General features: G+C 43.0%; 1 pseudogene; it reads right to left on the minus strand.

Annotated features, from left to right (window-relative positions):
* Positions 1–4,849: 4,849 nt before the first annotated feature.
* LOC138646131 (zinc finger protein 665-like) overlaps positions 4,850–21,405 on the minus strand; it is a 55,149-nt pseudogene continuing 38,593 nt past the window's right edge.

The raw sequence follows: 21,405 nt of genomic DNA on the forward strand, positions 1-21,405 counted from the left end.
ACTTTGACCAGAGCTGAACGGCAAGAACACAGACGTCGGAATGGGCTGTGTTTTTACTGTGGTGATTCCACTCATGCTATCTCCGATTGTCCTAAGCGCACTAAGCATTTCGGTAGGTCTGCCACCATTGGTACGGTACAGTCAAAATTTCTTTTGTCCGTTACTTTGATCTGCTCTTTGTCATCCTATTCTGTTATGGCATTTGTGGATTCAGGCGCTGCCCTGAATTTGATGGACTTGGAGTTTGCTAGGCGCTGTAGTTTTTTCTTGGAGCCCTTGCAGTATCCTATTCCATTGAGAGGAATTGATGCTACGCCTTTGGCCAAGAATAAGCCTCAGTACTGGACCCAATTGACCATGTGCATGGCTCCTGCACATCAGGAGGATATTCGCTTTTTGGTGTTGCATAATCTGCATGATGTGGTCGTTTTGGGGTTGCCATGGCTACAGGTCCATAACCCAGTATTGGATTGGAAATCTATGTCTGTGTCCAGCTGGGGTTGTCAGGGGGTACATGGTGATGTTCCATTTCTGTCTATTTCATCATCCACCCCTTCTGAAGTCCCAGAGTTCTTGTCGGATTACCAGAATTTATTTGATGAGCCCAAATCCAGTGCCCTACCTCCTCATAGGGATTGCGATTGTGCTATCGATTTGATTCCTGGTAGTAAGTTTCCTAAGGGCCGACTGTTCAATTTATCTGTGCCAGAACATGCCGCTATGCGGAGCTATGTAAAGGAATCCTTGGAAAAGGGTCATATTCGCCCGTCGTCATCACCATTAGGAGCAGGGTTCTTTTTTGTGGCTAAGAAGGATGGTTCTTTGAGACCTTGTATAGATTACCGCCTTCTTAATAAAATCACAGTCAAATTTCAGTACCCGTTGCCATTGCTGTTTGATTTATTTGCTCGGATTAAGGGGGCTAGTTGGTTCACCAAGATAGATCTTCGTGGTGCGTATAATCTTGTGCGTATTAAACAGGGCGATGAATGGAAAACAGCATTTAATACGCCCGAGGGTCATTTTGAGTACCTGGTTATGCCATTCGGGCTTTCCAATGCTCCATCAGTATTTCAGTCCTTTATGCATGACATCTTCCGAGAGTATCTGGATAAATTCCTGATTGTATATTTGGATGATATTTTGGTCTTCTCGCATGATTGGGAGTCTCACGTGAAGCAGGTCAGAATGGTGTTCCAGGTCCTTCGTGCTAATTCTTTATTTGTGAAGGGGTCAAAGTGTCTCTTTGGAGTTCAGAAGGTTTCATTTTTGGGGTTCATTTTTTCCCCTTCTACTATCGAGATGGACCCTGTTAAAGTCCAGGCCATTTATGATTGGACTCAGCCGACATCTGTGAAGAGTCTGCAAAAGTTCCTGGGCTTTGCTAATTTTTATCGTCGCTTCATCAATAATTTTTCTAGTGTTGCTAAACCTTTGACTGATTTGACCAAGAAGGGTGCTGATGTGGTCAATTGGTCTTCTGCTGCTGTGGAAGCTTTTCAGGAGTTGAAGCGTCGTTTTTCTTCTGCCCCTGTGTTGTGCCAGCCAGATGTTTCGCTCCCGTTTCAGGTCGAGGTTGATGCTTCTGAGATTGGAGCAGGGGCTGTTTTATCGCAAAGAAGTTCTGATGGCTCGGTGATGAAACCATGTGCCTTCTTTTCTAGAAAATTTTCGCCTGCTGAGCGTAATTATGATGTTGGCAATCGAGAGCTGTTGGCCATGAAGTGGGCATTCGAGGAGTGGCATCATTGGCTTGAAGGAGCCAAGCATCGCGTGGTGGTCTTGACTGATCACAAAAATTTGACTTATCTCGAGTCTTCCAAACGGTTGAATCCTAGACTGGCTCGTTGGTCGCTATTTTTCTCCCGTTTTGACTTTGTGGTTTCGTACCTTCCAGGCTCTAAGAATGTGAAGGCTGATGCCCTGTCTAGGAGTTTTGTGCCCGACTCTCCGGGTGTTCCTGAGCCGGCGGGTATTCTCAAAGAGGGGGTAATTTTGTCTGCCCTCTCCCCTGATTTGCAGCGGGTGCTGCAAAAATTTCAGGCTGATAGACCTGACCGTTGCCCAGCGGAGAAACTGTTTGTCCCTGATAAATGGACTAGTAGAGTTATCTCTGAGGTTCATTGTTCGGTGCTGGCTGGTCATCCTGGAATCTTTGGTACCAGAGATTTGGTGGCCAGATCCTTTTGGTGGCCTTCCTGTCACGGGATGTGCGTTCTTTTGTGCAGTTCTGTGGGACTTGTGCTCGGGCTATGCCCTGCTGTTCTCGTGCCAGTGGGTTGCTTTTGCCCTTGCCGATCCCGAAGAGGCCCTGGACGCATATCTCTATTGATTTTATTTCGGATCTCCCTGTCTCTCAAAAGATGTCGGTCATTTGGGTGGTTTGCTCGCTTCTCTAAGATGGTCCATTTGGTACCCTTGTCTAAATTGCCTTCCTCCTCTGATTTGGTGCCATTGTTTTTCCAGCATGTGGTTCGTTTACATGGCATTCCGGAGAACATCGTTTCGGACAGAGGTTCCCAGTTTGTTTCGAGGTTTTGGCGTGCCTTTTGTGCCAGGATGGGCATTGATTTGTCTTTTTCCTCGGCTTTCCATCCTCAGACAAATGGCCAAACCGAACGAACCAATCAGACTTTGGAAACATATTTGAGATGCTTTGTTTCTGCTGATCAGGATGATTGGGTGTCCTTTTTGCCTTTGGCTGAGGTTGCCCTTAATAATCGGGCCAGCTTGGCTACTTTGGTTTCGCCGTTTTTCTGCAATTCTGGTTTCCATCCTCCTTTCTCTTCAGGGCAGGTTGAGCCTTCGGACTGTCTTGGTGTGGATACGGTGGTGGACAGGTTGCAGCAGATTTGGACTCATGTGGTGGATAATTTGACATTGTCCCAGGAGAAGACTCAACGTTTCGCTAACCGCCGGCGCTGTGTGGGTCCCCGAGTTCGTGTTGGGGATTTGGTTTGGTTGTCGTCTCGTTATGTTCCTATGAAGGTTTCCTCTCCTAAGTTTAAGCCTCGTTTCATTGGTCCGTATAAGATTTCTGAGGTTCTCAATCCTGTGTCGTTTCGTTTGGCCCTCCCAGCTTCTTTTGCCATCCATAATGTATTCCATAGGTCATTGTTGCGGAGATACATGGTGCCTGTGGTTCCATCCGTTGATCCTCCTGCTCCGGTGTTGGTTGAGGGGGAGTTGGAGTATGTGGTGGAGAAGATTTTGGATTCTCGTGTTTCGAGACGGAAACTCCAGTACCTGGTCAAATGGAAGGGTAATGGTCAGGAAGATAATTCCTGGGTTTTTGCCTCCGATGTTCATGCTGCCGATCTGGTTCGTGCCTTTCATTTGGCTCGTCCTGGTCGGCCTGGGGGTACTGTTGTGAATTCTGTTGTCGAGCTCCCTCCTGTGGTCATGAATGGAACTTCAGCTGGTTCTGTCAATGGGCTTCCTCTGGTGGATTTGAGTGGGGCTGCGGCTTCTGAGGTTCCTTCCACAGGTGACGAGGTTAATTCGTTAGCTGCTGCTCTATTTAACTCCACCTAGATCTTTGCTCCATGCCACCAGTCAATGTTCCAGTATTGGTCTTGTTCTCTCCTGGATCGTTCTTGTGACCTGTCTTCCCTGCATAAGCTAAGTTTTTGCTTGTGTTTCTTATTTTGCTATTTTTCTGTCCAGCTTGCTATTTTGATTGTTTCTTGCTTGCTGGAAGCTCTGGGACGCAGAGGGAGCACCTCCGCACCGTGAGTCGGTGCGGAGGGTCTTTTTGCGTCCTCTGCGTGGTTTTTTTTGTAGTATTTTTGTGCTGACCGCAAAGTGACCTTTCCTATCCTCAGTCTGTTCAGTAAGTCGGGCCTCACTTTGATTAATCTATTTCATCTCTGTGTTTGTAATTTTCATCTTTACTCACAGTCATTATGTGTGGGGGGCTGCCTTTTCCTTTGGGGAATTTCTCTGAGGCAAGGTAGGCTTTTATTTCTATCTTCAGGGCTAGCTAGTTTCTTAGGCTGTGACGAGTTGCATAGGGAGCGTTAGGAGCAATCCACGGCTGCTTCTAGTGTGTGTGATAGGTTTAGGGATTGCGGTCAGCAGAGTTCCCACGTCTCAGAGCTCGTCCTATATTACTGATAACTATCAGGTCATTTTGTGTGCTCTTAACCATCAGGTCCATTATTGTCCTAACCACCAAGTCATAACACTCCACATAATATGATTGTAGCCCTATAGACCCACCCCATGCAATATGATAGCCCCACCCAAAGCATAATTGCTGCCCCTCCACACATTAAGATAATATTCCCCACAGCCCCCCAACACAGTATGATGGACCTCGTAGTCTCCTCAGATTATAATGGCTGCACACAGCGCCCCCTCTCCCCACACAAATGGTATGAAATCAACACAATTTTTCTCTCCATTAATTTGGTTTTGCATCAATTCTCATGAAGCTCCTGAAGAGTTCACAAACTTATTGACAGCAGTGCTGTGTACTTTGAGAGTTGCTATTTTTTAAAACTGCATCCCTTTAGGGAAATCTCCAATATATAGGCCTCTCAAAGTCACTTCAAAACTGAATAGGTCCTATCAAACTAAGTTTTGTACATTGCCCTAAAATAATGAATAATTGCTGCTAAACTTTTAACAGTTCTGAAAAAATAAAAGGATGCTTGAAAATGATGCTGACATAGAAGACGCAAGATAAATGTTTTGTTAACTTTTTGGGTAGTATAACTATATGGATTCTAGGCTTAAATATTTAAAGTTTAAATATTGCACATTTTTATTTATTATTTTTACTACTAAAATAAAGCACAACATGTCAGGAAAAAAAATATTCTCAGAATAACTGGGATATGGGACATTCCATCATTATTACCACATAAAGTAACACACGTCAGATTAGAAAAATTGGACTTTGTAACTAAAAGGTTAAAATTCCTTCTTCCTAATGTGAGTTTTCTGATGTCGAACAAGTTGACATATAAATGAAAAAAATATCCCACATTCAGGACAAGAAAATGGCTTGTCTCCTGTGTGAATTCTCTCATGTGCAACAAGAGTTGATTTCTTTGTAAAGCATTTTCCACATTCTGAACATGAAATTAGCTTCTCTCCGTGTGAATTCTCTCATGTGCAACAAGAGTTGATTTCTTTGTAAAGCATTTTCCACATTCTGAACATGAAATTAGCTTCTCTCCTGTGTGAATTCTCTCATGTGCAACAAGAGTTGATTTCACAGTAAAACATTTCTCACATTCTGAACATGAAAATGGCTTCTCTCCTGTGTGATTTCTCTCATGTCTAACAAGATTAGATTTCTCTGTAAAATATTTTCCACATTCTGAACATGAAAATGGCTTCTCTCCTGTGTGAATTCTCTCATGTGCAACAAGAGTTGATTCCCTTGTAAAACATTTTCCACATTCTGAACATGAAAATGGCTTCTCTCCTGTGTGAATTCTCTCATGTGCAACAAGAGTTGATTTCTTAGTAAAACATTTCTCACATTCTGAACATGAAAATGGCTTCTCTCCTGTGTGATTTCTCTTATGTCTAACAAGATTAGATTTCTCTGTAAAATATTTTCCACATTCTGAACATGAAAATGGCTTCTCTCCTGTGTGAATTCTCTCATGTGCAACAAGAGTTGATTGCTTTGTAAAACATTTTCCACATTCTGAACATGAAAATGGCTTCTCTCCTGTGTGAATTCTCTCATGTGTAACAAGAGTTGATTTCTCAGTAAAACATTTCTCACAGTCTGAACATGAAAATGGCTTCACTCCTGTGTGAATTCTCTCATGTCTACCAAGATCAGATTTCATAGTAAAACATTTCCCACATTCTGAACATGAAAATGGCTTCTTCCTTGTGAGAGCGCTTTTATTTTCCACACTTATATTGTGTCTTTTATTTTGCTTAATAGTCTGTGATGGATTAGGACATTGTACGTTAAAACGATCCATGGCTGAGATGTTGGCATGTTCTTCATAGGGGTCTTGTACAATGCTACAATCATCTGCTTTAAAATCTGAAGATGTGAGATGTCTTTTGGACCTCCTGGTACAGCCATCTGTCAAGAGTGAAACGGATTAGATTTTTGAGCAAAATAACCTTAATACTTAATATTTAATTTTAATGTATTTAAATAGAAAAATATTAAGAATAAAAAATATTAAAAATAAATTACATACAAATTGCAAGGTGTGTAGCTACGTTCTACTATTAACTAATGTGTAATTTACATGATACGATGATTTCACAAAGAGCCAATTGTACTAATATTCATTCTCAATCATTGACCATTGTAAACTTCAAATAATAAAACATTTATCTTGGTCTCATATTGCATATGAGAATAAAAATGTTCACTGTTGACAGCACATCATCCCCTATGTGTAAATTAAGAATGTTGTGCATTAATAAAAAAAAGCTATGAGATAAGGAAACAAATCATCATTGTTACATCTCAATGAAAGCTAATAATCTCAAATCAACCTCCTTTATCATCAGTCAGTGCTCATTGATGAAATTATATTCTCTGTGTAGCCATTTAATTCTTCAGTAGAAGTAGAGGGCTGTAGCAGTCACCTCTCTGTGTTGAAGCTTCATGCACAACCTCAATGACTGGAAGCGAGCGGCTGCAGGGAAAATATCACTTGAATTTCTCCTGGTAGCCGCTCTCCCAGTTAAACAGCATAACATGCTTTAAATACTATTTGCCTACAGATTACCAATATTTCTGGACATAATTATTTTTTTTGCAGCTGTCAGGTTATCTTTAGGTGTTGATTTACACAGGCAGATAATGGCCTGTAACAAGCACTGATTCATGATATGGGAGCAGCTTTGTTCTCTCTCCCCATAAAAAATAGATGAATGCTTGGTCGAACTGTCAGGGCTAGGGTGGATTTCGGAGACAGTGCGATCAGCAGACTCAGGTACAAGTAATGTCTGTACTAACATCTCTAATTCCATGTCTATGTCTGTGATCTGGAATGTTTAAGAATAATAAAAGCATAATTAGTTTCCATATTGCAACCTCTGGTGTGTGCTGTGGAAATTATGTCTATCATTCAGTGAACACTACACATCAACTACTGGTGCCTCATCATTCATGTGACAGAGTGCAGGACTTGCTCATATTGCATCACTTATGTCTAGAGAAATGCTCAGGTGTCAGTACTACTTGGTGTTGTCCGTCTCACACAAACACTGACCACTACATGTAGAACAGAGGAGCCGTATGGTCGTATATTAGAACGTCATGGCCGTGGAGCATATTTACGTAAATCTGGATACGCCCAGGCAATTCTTTGCTTTCTCTTAGGCTAGGTTCACATTGCGTTAGTGCAATCCGTTTAGCGCTAGCGCTAGCGGATTGCGCTAACGCAATGTTTTCTAGGAGGCTGCGGTCGGGGTCGCGGTAACGTCCCCGCTCTCGCAGATCCCCGATCTGCGAGAGCGGGGAACGGACCGCGGGCGCGCCTCGGACGCTGCAAGCAGTGTCCGCGGCGCGCCAGGAATCACCGGCGCGTCGCTAGCGCGTGCCGAACATGGCACGCGCTAGTGAAGCGTGTTCCCATTAGCGTGAATGGGCGCGCTAACGGACGCGTTGCACGGCGTTAATTTCGCCATGCAACGCTGTCCGTTTAACGCGGTCCCATAACGCAATGGGAACCCAGCCTTATAATCTACTCCTGGCTGTGAATATGAGACAAATGTCTTAAAACAGGTTTTTAAAATCTTCAGCTAGTTCAGTATATCAAATATTTTACTTAGGTTATATATTAGTTATGGAACCAGAAACATGATGGATATGATATAAAACACTAAACTAGATACTTTGCCAGTGAAGTTTGTCACACGTCTGATGATCTATCATCCCAGTCTATTCTTAAATCCATATTATAGACACACAACTGGTCTTATTACATAGTGCTATATTACATTTTCAGTTATATACAATCTGTATTTTAGCTTAATGGAGGAATCTATATAAAAAAAAGCTGAGATAACACATAACATAAAACTCAAGCCAAAAATTGTCCAGTCAGGTGAAGGAGGACAATGTGACTCTTCTCTGCTTTATATAGTGGTAACTCCTTACTGGGGCAGTTACCTGTAGGAACGTCCTCTTCGCACCACTCATCATATCGCACATCGCATTTTCCTTTCTTCATTATGGCTTCAGCTTTGATATTCTTCGGATATTTGCCTGGATGTCAAAGCTGTGAAAGGAATAAAGTAAAAGTCACAGACAGTAGGAAAACTCATGTGGAATGTTCTAGATGGAGGCTTTAACTACAAGCTCATGGGGCACCTGAGCCGCTAAAAGATGCCGATATCTCCGTCTCCTATATACCTGGGGCTGCCCTCAGTCAGTATGGCGGTGTGTAGTGATAGAAGCAGGTGTCATTGTAGCAGGGTTCAGTAAGTATACTGCATTACGGCAAAGTGGTTTCCTTCATTATTTTGTCTACACACTCTGGATACTCTAGCATTTTTATTTTCCATCATTTAAGGAATGTTTGGTCTGGAAATGTATTTTTGGGATACATGCTATTTCTGTTAATAGGTTTGGAAGCAATTTAGCAGTTTTTTTATTTTTATGGCATTCATTTCTAATATAAATGTCATGTTAGAGGAGTCATCCACCCCTGAAATATTTACATTCAGTCCAGTATGGACTGAATTAAAGAAATAAAACATGCTCATCTATGGATCTCCCAGTTTTTCTCTCTAATATGCAAGGCTATTTTCACATCCACAGTTCACCACAGCTCCAGCGAGGATGGTCACGACTGGTGGTAACCACTACAAGACCACCGTGTCTGTATAAAATGATTACGCGTTTCTTACTCTAAACCAGTCCTTAATGACAGATAACAAAAATGAACAAATCTCTGATTAAGGCCCCATTCACACATCCTCTTTATAAAACATACGACGAGTGAGACTGTCAGTTTTTACTATCCGTGTGGCTTTCTGTTGGTCGTCCGTGTGTACCATCTGTGTGCACCATCCATATGATACATACTGGAATATCATTTACAGATATTTAGGTTCTAAAGATATGTAAAAATAGATATATAGATAAATATAGAGTAAATAGAAGATAGATGGATAATTAGTGCCTTGTCTGTGTGTTGGTTACTGTGCATGTATTAAGCTAATAAAATAAATGATGTTTGGTCCCCTCCCATTTTTGATAACCAGCAAAGGTAAAGCAGACAGCTGTGAGCGCATGTTCTCAAGCTAGGAAGAACCATTGGTTATTGGGCCCTTCCAAGTCTAAAAATACCAGTCCTCGGCTGCCCCAGAAGTGGCGCATCAGATTATAAGCACCAATTCTTGCTTTGCTTCAGCTCTTTCTACGCACCAGAACAATCGGGGTAATGGTAGTTGGGGTTAATGTCAGCTGTGATTTGTCAAAAATCACTGCATCAAGCTCTGGGGTTAGTAACGGAGAGGAGTCTCCTAAACACCTAAACTGTGTAATTTCTGTTCTGAATTATATTCCGGAACGAGTTTCACAAATGTTACACTTTATGATGTGCACATGCGAGGTACGTATTGACATTTGTGCTGCCAGAAAACAACAAACATGTCTACATAGCTACCACAAAATGAGTACCAAGTACCCACGGACCACTATATCACACTATTATAAAATCAATAAAGTTTATTGAAAACAAATTTAAAAATTGTACATAACACCATGTGAGATTTATCAAAAAGAGAATTAATCAAAATTCCATGAGCCGCGGAAATACAGCATCCAACCATGTCGTGTCAAGCATTGGGATACACAGATACACTACGATCAATATTGCTCTCATATAAACACAGAATTCCCAAAAACATCCTTTAAGGCAATTTCAACATCTATCGTTCCCGGATGATGAGAATCAATATATAATGTGAGAATCAGATTTGTAAATAGATCAATGCTTACCCATAGTTTGTGCACCGCTGCCCAGGAACGCCCCGACGCGCGTTTCGCCCGTGCTTTCTCAAGGGGAGTGTGTTCCTACCCCCACCTTACCTCATTAAATACCCCTTGAAAAACCAGGCCAGCTAGTAAAATGTTCGCATGTTGAGACACTACCTCCAAATTCCCAGCTGCATTAACTCCGGTACTCATTTCCGGCGCTCGCGCTCCCCTTGAGAAAGCATGGGCGAAACGCACGTCGGGGCGTTCCTGGGCAGCGGTGCACAAACTATGGGTAAGCATCAGAGGCGTAGCTAAGGGTTCAGCTTAGGGGGGGGCAAACCATCTGAGTGGGCCCCTAAACCCTGATTACAACTATGGTGGCACACTTTAATCATGGGTATATCAGACAGAGAGAGCGAGACAGAGAGAGCGAGACACACAGAGCGAGACAGACAGACAGAGAGAGCGCGAGACAGACAGACAGAGAGAGCGCGAGACAGAGAGCGAGACAGACAGAGAGAGAGAGCGCGAGACAGACAGAGAGCGCGCGAGACAGACAGACAGAGAGAGCGCGAGACAGACAGACAGAGCGCGAGACAGACAGAGAGAGCGCGAGACAGACAGAGAGAGCGCGAGACAGACAGAGAGAGCGCGAGACAGACAGAGAGAGCACGAGACAGACAGAGAGAGCACGAGACAGACAGACAGAGAGAGCGCGAGACAGAGAGCGCGAGACAGAGAGCGAGACAGACAGACAGAGAGAGCGCGAGACAGACAGAGAGAGTGCAAGACAGACAGAGCGCGCGAGACAGACAGAGAGAGCACGAGACAGACAGAGAGAGCACGAGACAGACAGAGCGCGAGACAGAGAGCGAGACAGACAGACAGAGAGAGCGCAAGACAGACAGAGCGCGCGAGACAGACAGAGAGTGCGAGACAGACAGAGAGAGCGCGAGACAGACAGAGAGAGCGCGAGACAGACAGAGAGAGCGCGAGACAGAGAGAGAGCACGAGACAGACAGAGAGAGCCAGACAGAGAGCGAGACAGACAGAGAGAACGCGAGACAGACAGAAAGAGAGCGCGAGACAGACAGAGAGCGAGACAGAGCGAGACAGACACTAACAGAGAGACTGAGAGAGAGCGAGACAGACAGAGCGAGACAGACAGAGAGAGCGAGACAGACAGAGGGAGAGCGAGACAGACAGAGGGAGAGCGAGACAGACAGAGGGAGAGCGAGACAGAGAGAGAGCGCGAGACAGACACTGACAGAGAGAGAGCGAGGGAGACTGACAGACAGAGCAAAACATCCGTTTTGCAAGAAACCTCAGGGACTTGTCAGGAGGGGAACAGTGTCCTGCCTCCTCCTCACTGCAAAGTGCAGTCACCTCCAGCCCCCTGCAGCCTGAGCTCTAGCCCTCGTCCTATCTCCTGTCCTGCTCCTGTATGCAGGGCTCAGGGAGGCGGGAAGCAGCGTCCTGCAGTCTCCTCAGCAGACACCACACAGCCAGCAATGTGTGTGTGTCTGCAGCATGCTCTCCTGGAGGCAGCAGGTACAGTGCCGGCACCCAGCGTCCCCGGGTACATGCTCCTCTACAGAACAGACCGCGGCAGTGCAGGGAGATTCTGTCCCTGCCCTACCTCAGCTCAACTATATTGGCGTGCACAGCAGGCAAATATAGTTAAGGGCAGCGTAGCTCCAGGTGGGCCCCCTCTGAGCTCCGGGCCCGGGGCGACCGCACCCTCTGCCCCCCTGGTAGCTACGCTACTGGTAAGCATTGATCTATTTACAAATCTGATTCTCACATTATATATTGATTCTCATCATCCAAGAACAATAGATGTTGAAATTGCCTTAAAGGATGTTTTTGGGAATTCTGTGTTTATATGAGAGCAATATTGATCGTAGTGTATCTGTGTATCCCAATGCTTGACACGACATGGTTGGATGCGGTATTTCCGCGGCTCATGGAATTTTGATTAATTCTCTTTGATAAATCTCACATGGTGTTATGTACAATTTTTAAATTTGTTTTCAATAAACTTTATTGATTTTATAATAGTGTGATATAGTGGTCGGTGGGTACTTGGTACTCATTTTGTGGTAGCTATATGGACTTGTCCACTAATCGGTATCAGGTTGGTTATTATTGATAGAGAAGCAAGTACAAGAATGCTTCTGGCTAAGATTAGCTATTTCTGCTTTTTGAATCTGTATTTTGAAACATGTCTACATGTGGGTTACGGTGCAGTGCTATCTATAAACACTTTGTTATAAAATGCAAAAGCGATTTGCAAACTTACAAAAAAAAAAAAAAAGAATTTACACATAAAGTGGACAAAAAGTGGACAAAAATAAAGTACATACCGTATATACTCAAGTATAAGCCAACCCGAATATAAGCCGAGACCCCTAATTTTGCAAAAAAAAAACTGGGAAAACGTAATGACTCGAGCATAAGCCTAGGGTGGAAAATGTAGCAGCTACTGGTAAATTTCAAAAATAAAAATAGATACCAATAAAAGTAAAATTAATTGAAACATCAGTAGTTTAAATGTTTTTTGAATATCCATATTGAATCAGCAAACGGGGCATATACTATGGAGCATCTTGTGGGGCCATCAACCTTTATGGAGTAGCATACCGGGCATATACTATGGAGCATCTTATGGGGGCCATCAACCTTTATGGAGCAGCGTACCGGGCATATACTATGGAGCATCTTATGGGGGCCATCAACCTTTATGGAGTAGCATACGGGGCATATGGATGGGAGCAGCACATGACAGAATGGGGGCGCAGGATGGGAGCAGCACATGATAGGATAGGGGCGCAGGATGGGAGCAGCACATTGCAGAATGGGGGGCGCAGGATGGGTTCATCAGCACATGACAGAATGGGGTGCAGGATGGGAGCCGCACATGACAGCACGGGGGCACAGGATGGGAGCTGCACATGACAGAACGGGGCGCAGAATGGGAACAGCACATGACAGAATGGGGCACAGGATGGGAGCAGCACATGACAGCATGGGGTGCAGGATGGGGAATACCACATGACAGGATGGGGCACAGGATGGGAGCACCACATGACGGTTGGGGTGCAGGATGGGAGCACATGACAGGATGAGGGCTCAGGAAGAGAGTAGCATGTGACAAGATGGAGGCGCACAAAACAAGATGAGGGCGCAGGATGGAGGATGCACATGACAGGATGGGGGCGCAAGATGGTAGCAAAACATGACAACATTAGGGCGCAGGATGGAAGCAACACATTCCAGGATGGAGACCATATACCAATAAAAATACTCGCCACCCGGGGGTATAACGAATTCTATAGCTAGTACATATATGTCATTTTGCGGAAATGTCACGATGTGGTTAATAAAATCTGCTGATATTCCCCTCTTTTGCCCGGTTTACATACTTTTTCAAGGCCAGAAACCTGGAAACTTCTGGTGCTAAATGAATGCTGTAACATAACATGTTTAGCTACATTAGAAGTGCTGCGATCTGATGAACTGGAAATGTCATTAAAATGCTCAAAAATACGTTTTTATAAAGACCTTGTAGTGCACCCTACATATAACAGATCACATTCCGAGCATCTGATAATGTAGACTACATGATCGGAGTTACAATTCATGTGATCTTGAATGATTGAGAGCCATTAGAGTTTGAAAAAGGCTTGGAGGAATCCACATATTTGTACATTTTGTAGGGATTATGTCCACTTCTAAAGAAATCCCTCTATCATGTAGCCATGTTTTTCGAGGAGGATTAAATAAATGAATGTGTGATGATTTATTTCTAGTGATGAGCAAATATACTTGTTGCACGGGTTTTCCCGAGCACGCTCGGGTGGTCTCCGACTATTTATGACTGCTCGGATATTTCGTTTTCATCGCCACAGCTGAATGATTTACAGATTCTAGCCAGCCTGAGTACGTGTGGGGGTTGCCTGGTTGCTAGGGAATCCTCACATGTATTCAAGCTGGGTAACAGATGTAAATCATTCAGCTGCGGCAATGAAAACTAAATCTATGAGCACTTGCAAATACTCGGAGGCCCCCCGAGTGTGCTCGGGAAAACCCGAGCAACGGGTATATTCGTTGATCACTATTTATTTCCTATCGTTGGTGCACGACGGGCCACTACCCTACAATCCTGATCAAAAATTTGACAAAACCTTTGGTCCTCGAATTAGGCAAGGTTCACATTGTGTCAATAGCAATGCGCTGACGGCATCCGTTACACAGCGGCACTAACGCAATGTAATGGATGCTTCAGCGCACCCATTGACTGACATTATGTAGCGCATCACTAACGCATGTCATAATCGGCATGCCTTAGTGATGTGCCGTCATTCTATGACGGACCCTCGGACGTGGTCTGCAGCGTTTCCAGGTCCATCACCGCTAGCACAGGTGGAGCTTCTGCGCTATCTGATCGCATAATGCGATCTTTAAAGGGCACTAGCGTTGGTGCAGTCCGTTTAATGCATACGTTGAATGGACTGCACCAACGCAATATGAACCTGGCCTAAGACAGGTAAGTATTTTAAAACTATATTTTTAAGTTGTGAAAATTGATGACTATATTCCAAAACCAGAGTTGGTTTATTCTTGCTATTACACGTGGTAATAGAGGGAGGTGTAATGAGAAAATCATGTCTGTTTGTCAGGCAATCCATGCATGTGTTGTGCCTGTTTAACAGCCACGAGACATACAGCAGCGGTGACGCGAACATATTTTGCCAGCATATCGAAAACACTCAGTTAGCACACGAGCATACTCAGAAAACACCTTATCACAACACGTTCGCTCAACACTAATTAATATGTAATAAAAAATCCTCAGATCAGCTGCAATTTCTTTTAAATACATGTTAATTCACCAACGGGTATTCCCTCGAGGATATGGAAGCGATGAGCACAAATAACCTTGAGGAGAGTATTACCAGCAATTTTTCTATGATGAGATGTGCGGTAGTAACAATAGACTGTCCAGCAATGCCCTCTACCGCCAAATCCAAAAAGGTGATATTAATTGAATTACAAAAAAATGTAAAATGTAAATTGATGGAATTATTGTTGATTTAATCAATGCTAGGTATGGTGGATACTGTAGACCATAACATATCTGCCATACCTAGCTTTGTTGATTGTAGCATCTGCCTCTAACAGACCCGTGTAATGTGAAGTTCCGCGCACATCTGTTAGCCTGGTAACTGACGATGTCAGTCTGTGACAGTGGCATTTAGGCTATGTTCACATGCTGCGGATTTTGCTGCGAGTCCGCAAATGTACAATGTAAACCTATGGGAAACACAATCCGCAGTGCCCATGCTGCGGGAAAAAAACGCGCGGAAACGCAACGGTTTACATTCCGCAGCATGTCAATTCTTTGTGCAGATTCCGCTGCGCTTTACACCTGCTCCTCAATAAGATTCCGCAGGTTTAAAACCGCAGGGGAATCCGCAGTAATTCCGCAGGAAATCCGCAGGTAAAACGCAGTGCCTTTTACCTGCGGTTTTCACAAATCCGCTGAGGAAAAATCCGCAGACCTTCAAACTACGTGTGCACATACCCTTACAGTGCACCGGCAGAGGGCATTCTGCTTTATCTGCCCATCGGCGCCCCCGCGACATGATTGCAAGGTGCCAATGATTTGCCATGACAGCCAGGAATCTGCTGAAGCCCTGTGCCTGCCATGATGGTACTCCTGTAAAAGCCAACCCATGCCTGGGGTTCATAGGAGACTGTGATTTTTACTATAAACATTATAAAGCGCTGGATCCAGGATATATTTACAATATTGCTATATTGCTGTACAGAATATAGTGCAAGCGATCTGACAATCACAAGTTAAAGTAGTTTAAAAAAATTATATATACAGTGTACTATACTATATATATATATATAGTACAGACCAAAAGTTTGGACACGCCTTCTCATTCAAAGATTTTTCTGTATTTTCATGACTATGAAAATTGTACATTCACACTGAAGGCATCAAAACTATGAATTAACACATGTGGAATTATATACTTAACAAAAAAGTGTGAAACAACTGAAAATATGTCTTATATTCTAGGTTCTTCAAAGTAGCCACCTTTTGTTTTGATGACTGCTTTGCACACTCTTGGCATTCTCTTGATGAGCTTCGAGAGGTAGTCACCGGGAATGGTCTTCCAACAGTCTTGAAGGCGTTCCCAGAGATCCTTAGCACTTGTTGGCCATTTTGCTTTCACTTTGCGGTCCAGCTCACCCCAAACCCTCTCTATTGGGTTCAGGTCTGGTGAATGTGGAGGCCAGGTCATCTGGCGTAGCACCCCATCACTCTCCTTCTTGGTCAAATAGCCCTTACACAGCCTGGAGGTATGTTTGGGGTCATTGTCCTGTTGAAAAGTAAATTATGGTCCAACTAAACGCAAACTGGATGGAATAGCATGCCACTGCAAGATGCTGTGGTAGCCATGCTGGTTCAGTATGCCTTCAGTTTTGAATAAATCCCCAACAGTGTCACCAGCAAAGCACCCCCACACCATCACACCTCCTCCTCCATGCTTCACGGTGGGAACCAGGCATTTAGAGCCCATCCGTTCACCTTTTCTGCGTCGCACAAAGACAAGGTGGTTGGAGCCTCAAATTTGATCCTCAAAGATCTCAAATTTGGACTCATCAGACCAAAGTACAGATTTCGGACTCCTATACAGAAAAGAAATACCAGAATAATAATATCATATAGCCAATGAATATAACCAAAATATATAACCCAAAAGAATATTCACCAGACCAATTCAAATAATCAATAATATTTTATTTAAATATAAAGATATCACCATTGCACTACATAAAATGGAAACTTCTTTGTAGCGTTTGATGGTTTTTGTAACTGCACTTGCGGACACTCTCAAAGTTTTCCCATTTTTTCAGACTGACTGATCTTCATTTCTTAAAGTAATGATGGCCACTCGTTTTTCTTTACTTGGCTGCTTTTTTTTCTTGCCATAATACAAATTCTAACAGTCTATTCAGTAGGACTATCAGCTGTGTATCCACCAGACTTCTGCACAACACAACTGATGGTCCCAACCCCATTTATAAGGCAAGAAATCCCACTTATTAAACCTGACAGGCAGGTATGGACTGGGACTGAAATTCAGCCCTGGCATTTGAAATCACACAGGCCCATGTTGTCCCCGTCCCCATGAACCAGATGGGATATATTACTAATATTACCCTGGATGGAGGAAAGGAAGATTTTCAACAAGACCAATATTTCTAATGATACCGGTGGCCTGCTGGGGTAGGTGACAGTCAGCAACTTTGTGCTCCATCACAACTCTTAAAAGTATGGGTATCTTATCAACATAGCAGTCAAGGCAGCCCATGACCAGACAGGCCCTTCTGGCATTTGCCAGAATTGCCAGATGGCCAGTCCGACCCTGCTGACAGGGCACACCTGTGAAGTGAAAACCATTTCTGGTGACTACCTCTTGAAGCTCATCAAGAGAATGCCAAGAGCGTGCAAAGCAGTAATGAAAAAAAGCATGTGGAGGGCACCATCTCCATTTCAATGAAACAGTATGTATACATATGTAAGGGAACCAACCTGGTGTCTGTCTAAAATAGAAACTAGGATTAAAGAGAAAAAGAGACAGACTATATTCCAGGGACCACCAAGAAATACCAGTAAATAACAAATTTTATTAGAGTCACAAAACACAAACATTAAAATCAATTATAACCACAAAAAATAAGTACCCCATATAGGAATGAGTACCCCCTGGAATAACACATAATAAGTATAATTAAGTGACATTGTACAGTTATACACAAATGATTGCAGAAAATCTGGTCAAAGGTAGGATATAATAAATATATAATAAATCATAGTATATACACAGGGACACTACAAACCAGCCATGAGCAGAAAGGTGTTGATGACAAAATGTCTACAAATCCCATATACTAGTTACCTGCCAAACAGTCCTGAGGGACCACACTTAGTGTTTGTAGTTCCAGGACCCACACATGAAAAAGTGTCTTGCAAGAGTATAGAATAATAAACAAAATTATTTCATGGGTGGGTGTCTTCGTCGGTTGTGCACCTCAGAGGTTTAAGTATATATGGAACTCCAATCTCAGTTTAGGCCCAATATGTTGGTCTGTACTAGGCTCCAAAATAAAGCTGATAGCATGTCTCAAATAGGCATACCGCATACCAATGTGGGCATAGACTCAAACAATAACGGAGAAGTTGTAGGCTATTTGGAGCTAGATGACTCACAAAATAAGTGTCCCATGCGTAGTCCTTGATAACTTGAAATAGGTGCACTGCAGATTTACACAGAATATGCCCTGTATGAATAAAGATTATCCTACAAACGTCAATTAACCCATATACAGGGCAGCACAAAATCAGTAGCTTTATACTGTATGTCATACCAAATGCAATGGCAAAAAGTCAGATAAGTGTCATATAGACAGAAACAGGCTAAATGCTGAGCCACGGCATAACAAACAATGTGTACCCATTGAGCATGACCAGAGTGAATGCGAAGCTATACTCCAGGGGGTGCGGGAATGTGTTAATTCATAGTTTTGATGCCTTTCATAGTCATGAAAATAAAGAAAAATCTTTGAATGAGAAGGTGTGTCCAAACTCTTGGTCTGTAATATATATATATATATATATATATATATATATATATATATATATATATATATATATATATATAATGTGTGCAAACTGTAAAGCGCTGCGGAATATGTTAGCGCTATATAAAAATAAAGATTATTATTAGTATATATATATACACACACATACGTTTACATCCTAACCTTTTTCCCTAGAAAAAAATACAAATATGCAGTATGGCTACATTCGTAAAAGTCCGATTTGTTAAAATATAAAATGAAGTAACCTGATCAGTAAATGACATAACTAGAAAAAAAAAAAAATCAAAACACCATAATAGCTTTTCTTTGGTCACCGCAACAAAATGTAATAAGTGATGATCAAAACAATGTATCTATTCCAAAATGGAATATATAAAAAGACTGGCTCAGTGTGATCAGCTATGTTGAAGGAAAAATGTTTAAAAAAAAGTTAAGGTTCTTGGAAAATGGGAAGAAAAAACAAAACTGTAAACAGCAGTAAAATGTCCCAGTCGGGATGGTATTAATGAATACAACAAGAAGATAATAAATGACATACAGTAAAAAGTTGCAGACAAATTTCTTAAAATGAAAGGAAATAAACCAGACACCAATCACTTACATTTTGTGTTTAGGATCCAGGGGAGGCAGAAACTGGGACAAGTCTTCAATTCAACTGACCCCAAGAAATGACCAACATCCAAAAGTCTTACACACATATATAACACCTTGTCTGTTTGTTCCCATCCCCCATCCTGTGATGTCACCTCCAGGCAGGGTCAGGATATTTGCATTCTATGGCTCTTTATGTTGATGTGTCCCCCACCTGTGGGTTGTGATGTGTAAAGTCAAAGAAAAGCAATTCCCAGACCAAATGTGTAAATAACAACCAGTCCACACAGGAATCCTACACAATAGTTGTGCTGGGACAACCTGGTGGGTTAAGAGCTTTGTGCTTCAGGAGGCCTAGGACCAGTGTCTTCTCCCCACTTACAATAGGGACTGTTACACATTAAGGCCCGGGTCACACTAGAGGGAAATACGGACAAGGGAGGAGCGCAAAAACATTGCATTGCTTGTAAAAATATAAGGCATATGAAGTAGTCTACTGTATGTAAACCATGTCTCATATCCTGTCGGGTTTGGGAAGGAGATAGCACAAAAGTCGGTAATTGAATTACCGACTTTTGTGCTATCTAGCTCTGCATTAAAAAAAAAATATATATATATATATATATATATATATATATATATATATATATATATGAAAAAAAGAGAGTTAGAGCGGCACAAAGAAAAAGTCCGGGTGCAGAGCCCCCCCAGGCAAATACCAAACCTCAATTATAAAAAAGAAAAAATGGAGGCAGCATACCGTTTGAAGTGAAAACACGGGTATTACATACCTGGTAACGTGTTTTTTCATGAGACATGACGGAACCACGAGAGAGGGGGTCCGCCCATCAAGGACAGGAAACCTTCAAGATAAAAGGGGCGGCTCCTCTCTCCACATCAGTTGTTTTACAGAGTACGAGAGGAACTCCGCTGGTTAGTGTACACATAAATAATACATCCTATACGGTTCTATTCATCGATACCCCAGGGAGTGTATAATACAAATAATGCTAATAATGCACCCAACTAATGACGTGATCAAAAGGGTGGGAATATAAGGGTGCCGTCATGTCTCATGAAAAAACACATTACCAGGTATGTAATACCCGTGTTTTTCCATCATACATGACGGCACCACGAGAGAGTTACAGAGATTTGTATTCTCTTCTAGGGAGGGATCACTGCTTGTAACACTCTTCTCCCAAAAGTGAGATCAGAGGTAGCAGATAGGTCTAGTCTATAATGTTTAAAAAATGTAGACGGAGAGGACCAAGTGGGCGCCTTACAGATTTGGTCGATGGTAGCATCAGCTCTCTCCGCCCACGACGTCGCCATGGCCCTCGTGGAGTGGGCTTTCAGACCCTGTGGAACAACCCTGCCTGCACTACTATATGCTAGAATAATGGCCTCTCTCACCCATCTAGCTATAGTCTGTTTTGAGGCTTTAAGGCCCTTCCTTGACCCCTGGAACGAAACAAATAAAGCCCTCTGTTTCCTCCAGGATTTTGTACTCTCTAGATACTGTAGGATACATCTCCTAACGTCTAGGCAATGGAGTCTCTCCTCTTTTTTGTTACTAGGGTTGGGACAAAAAGAGGGTAGGGTTATATCCTGAGCTCTATGGAATCTCGATACCACTTTGGGGAGATACGCCGGATCTAATTTTAATACAACCCCATCGTCCATGATTTGTGTGTAAGGGGGGGTCAGCTGACAACGCGTGTAAATCCCCTACCCTACGGGCCGATGTAAGTGCCACTAACAAAGCTGTTTTTAATGTTAGTATTTTATCAGAAGTTGTATTTAACGGCTCAAAGGGGCTTTCCGTCAGGGCAGTTAACACTAGATTTAGATCCCATGGTGGAGGAGTAGGAGATGGGACAGAGTCAGCTCTACTACAGGCACGGATAAACCTCACCACCCACCTATTACTTGCCAGGTCACAGTTGAATAGGGCTGCTAAGGCTGAAATGTGTACTTTGAGGGTACTAACAGCTAACCCTAGATCTAAGCCCTTCTGCAGGAACTCCAGTATTGCCACTATCGGGACCTCCCCTTCCCGTATTGGCCCTGAGCTGGACAGGAATTTCTTCCATATCCTCCCATAGATCTTGGTCGTTACTGGTTTTCTGCTGCTGAGCAAGGTGGATATTAACCCAGCTGAGAACCCCTCTGCTTGCGGTGCGCGCCGAAGAGTCTGTCCC

The sequence above is a fragment of the Ranitomeya imitator genome, chromosome 7 (assembly GCF_032444005.1).
Source record: "Ranitomeya imitator isolate aRanImi1 chromosome 7, aRanImi1.pri, whole genome shotgun sequence".
Taxonomy (NCBI): Eukaryota; Metazoa; Chordata; class Amphibia; order Anura; family Dendrobatidae; genus Ranitomeya; species Ranitomeya imitator.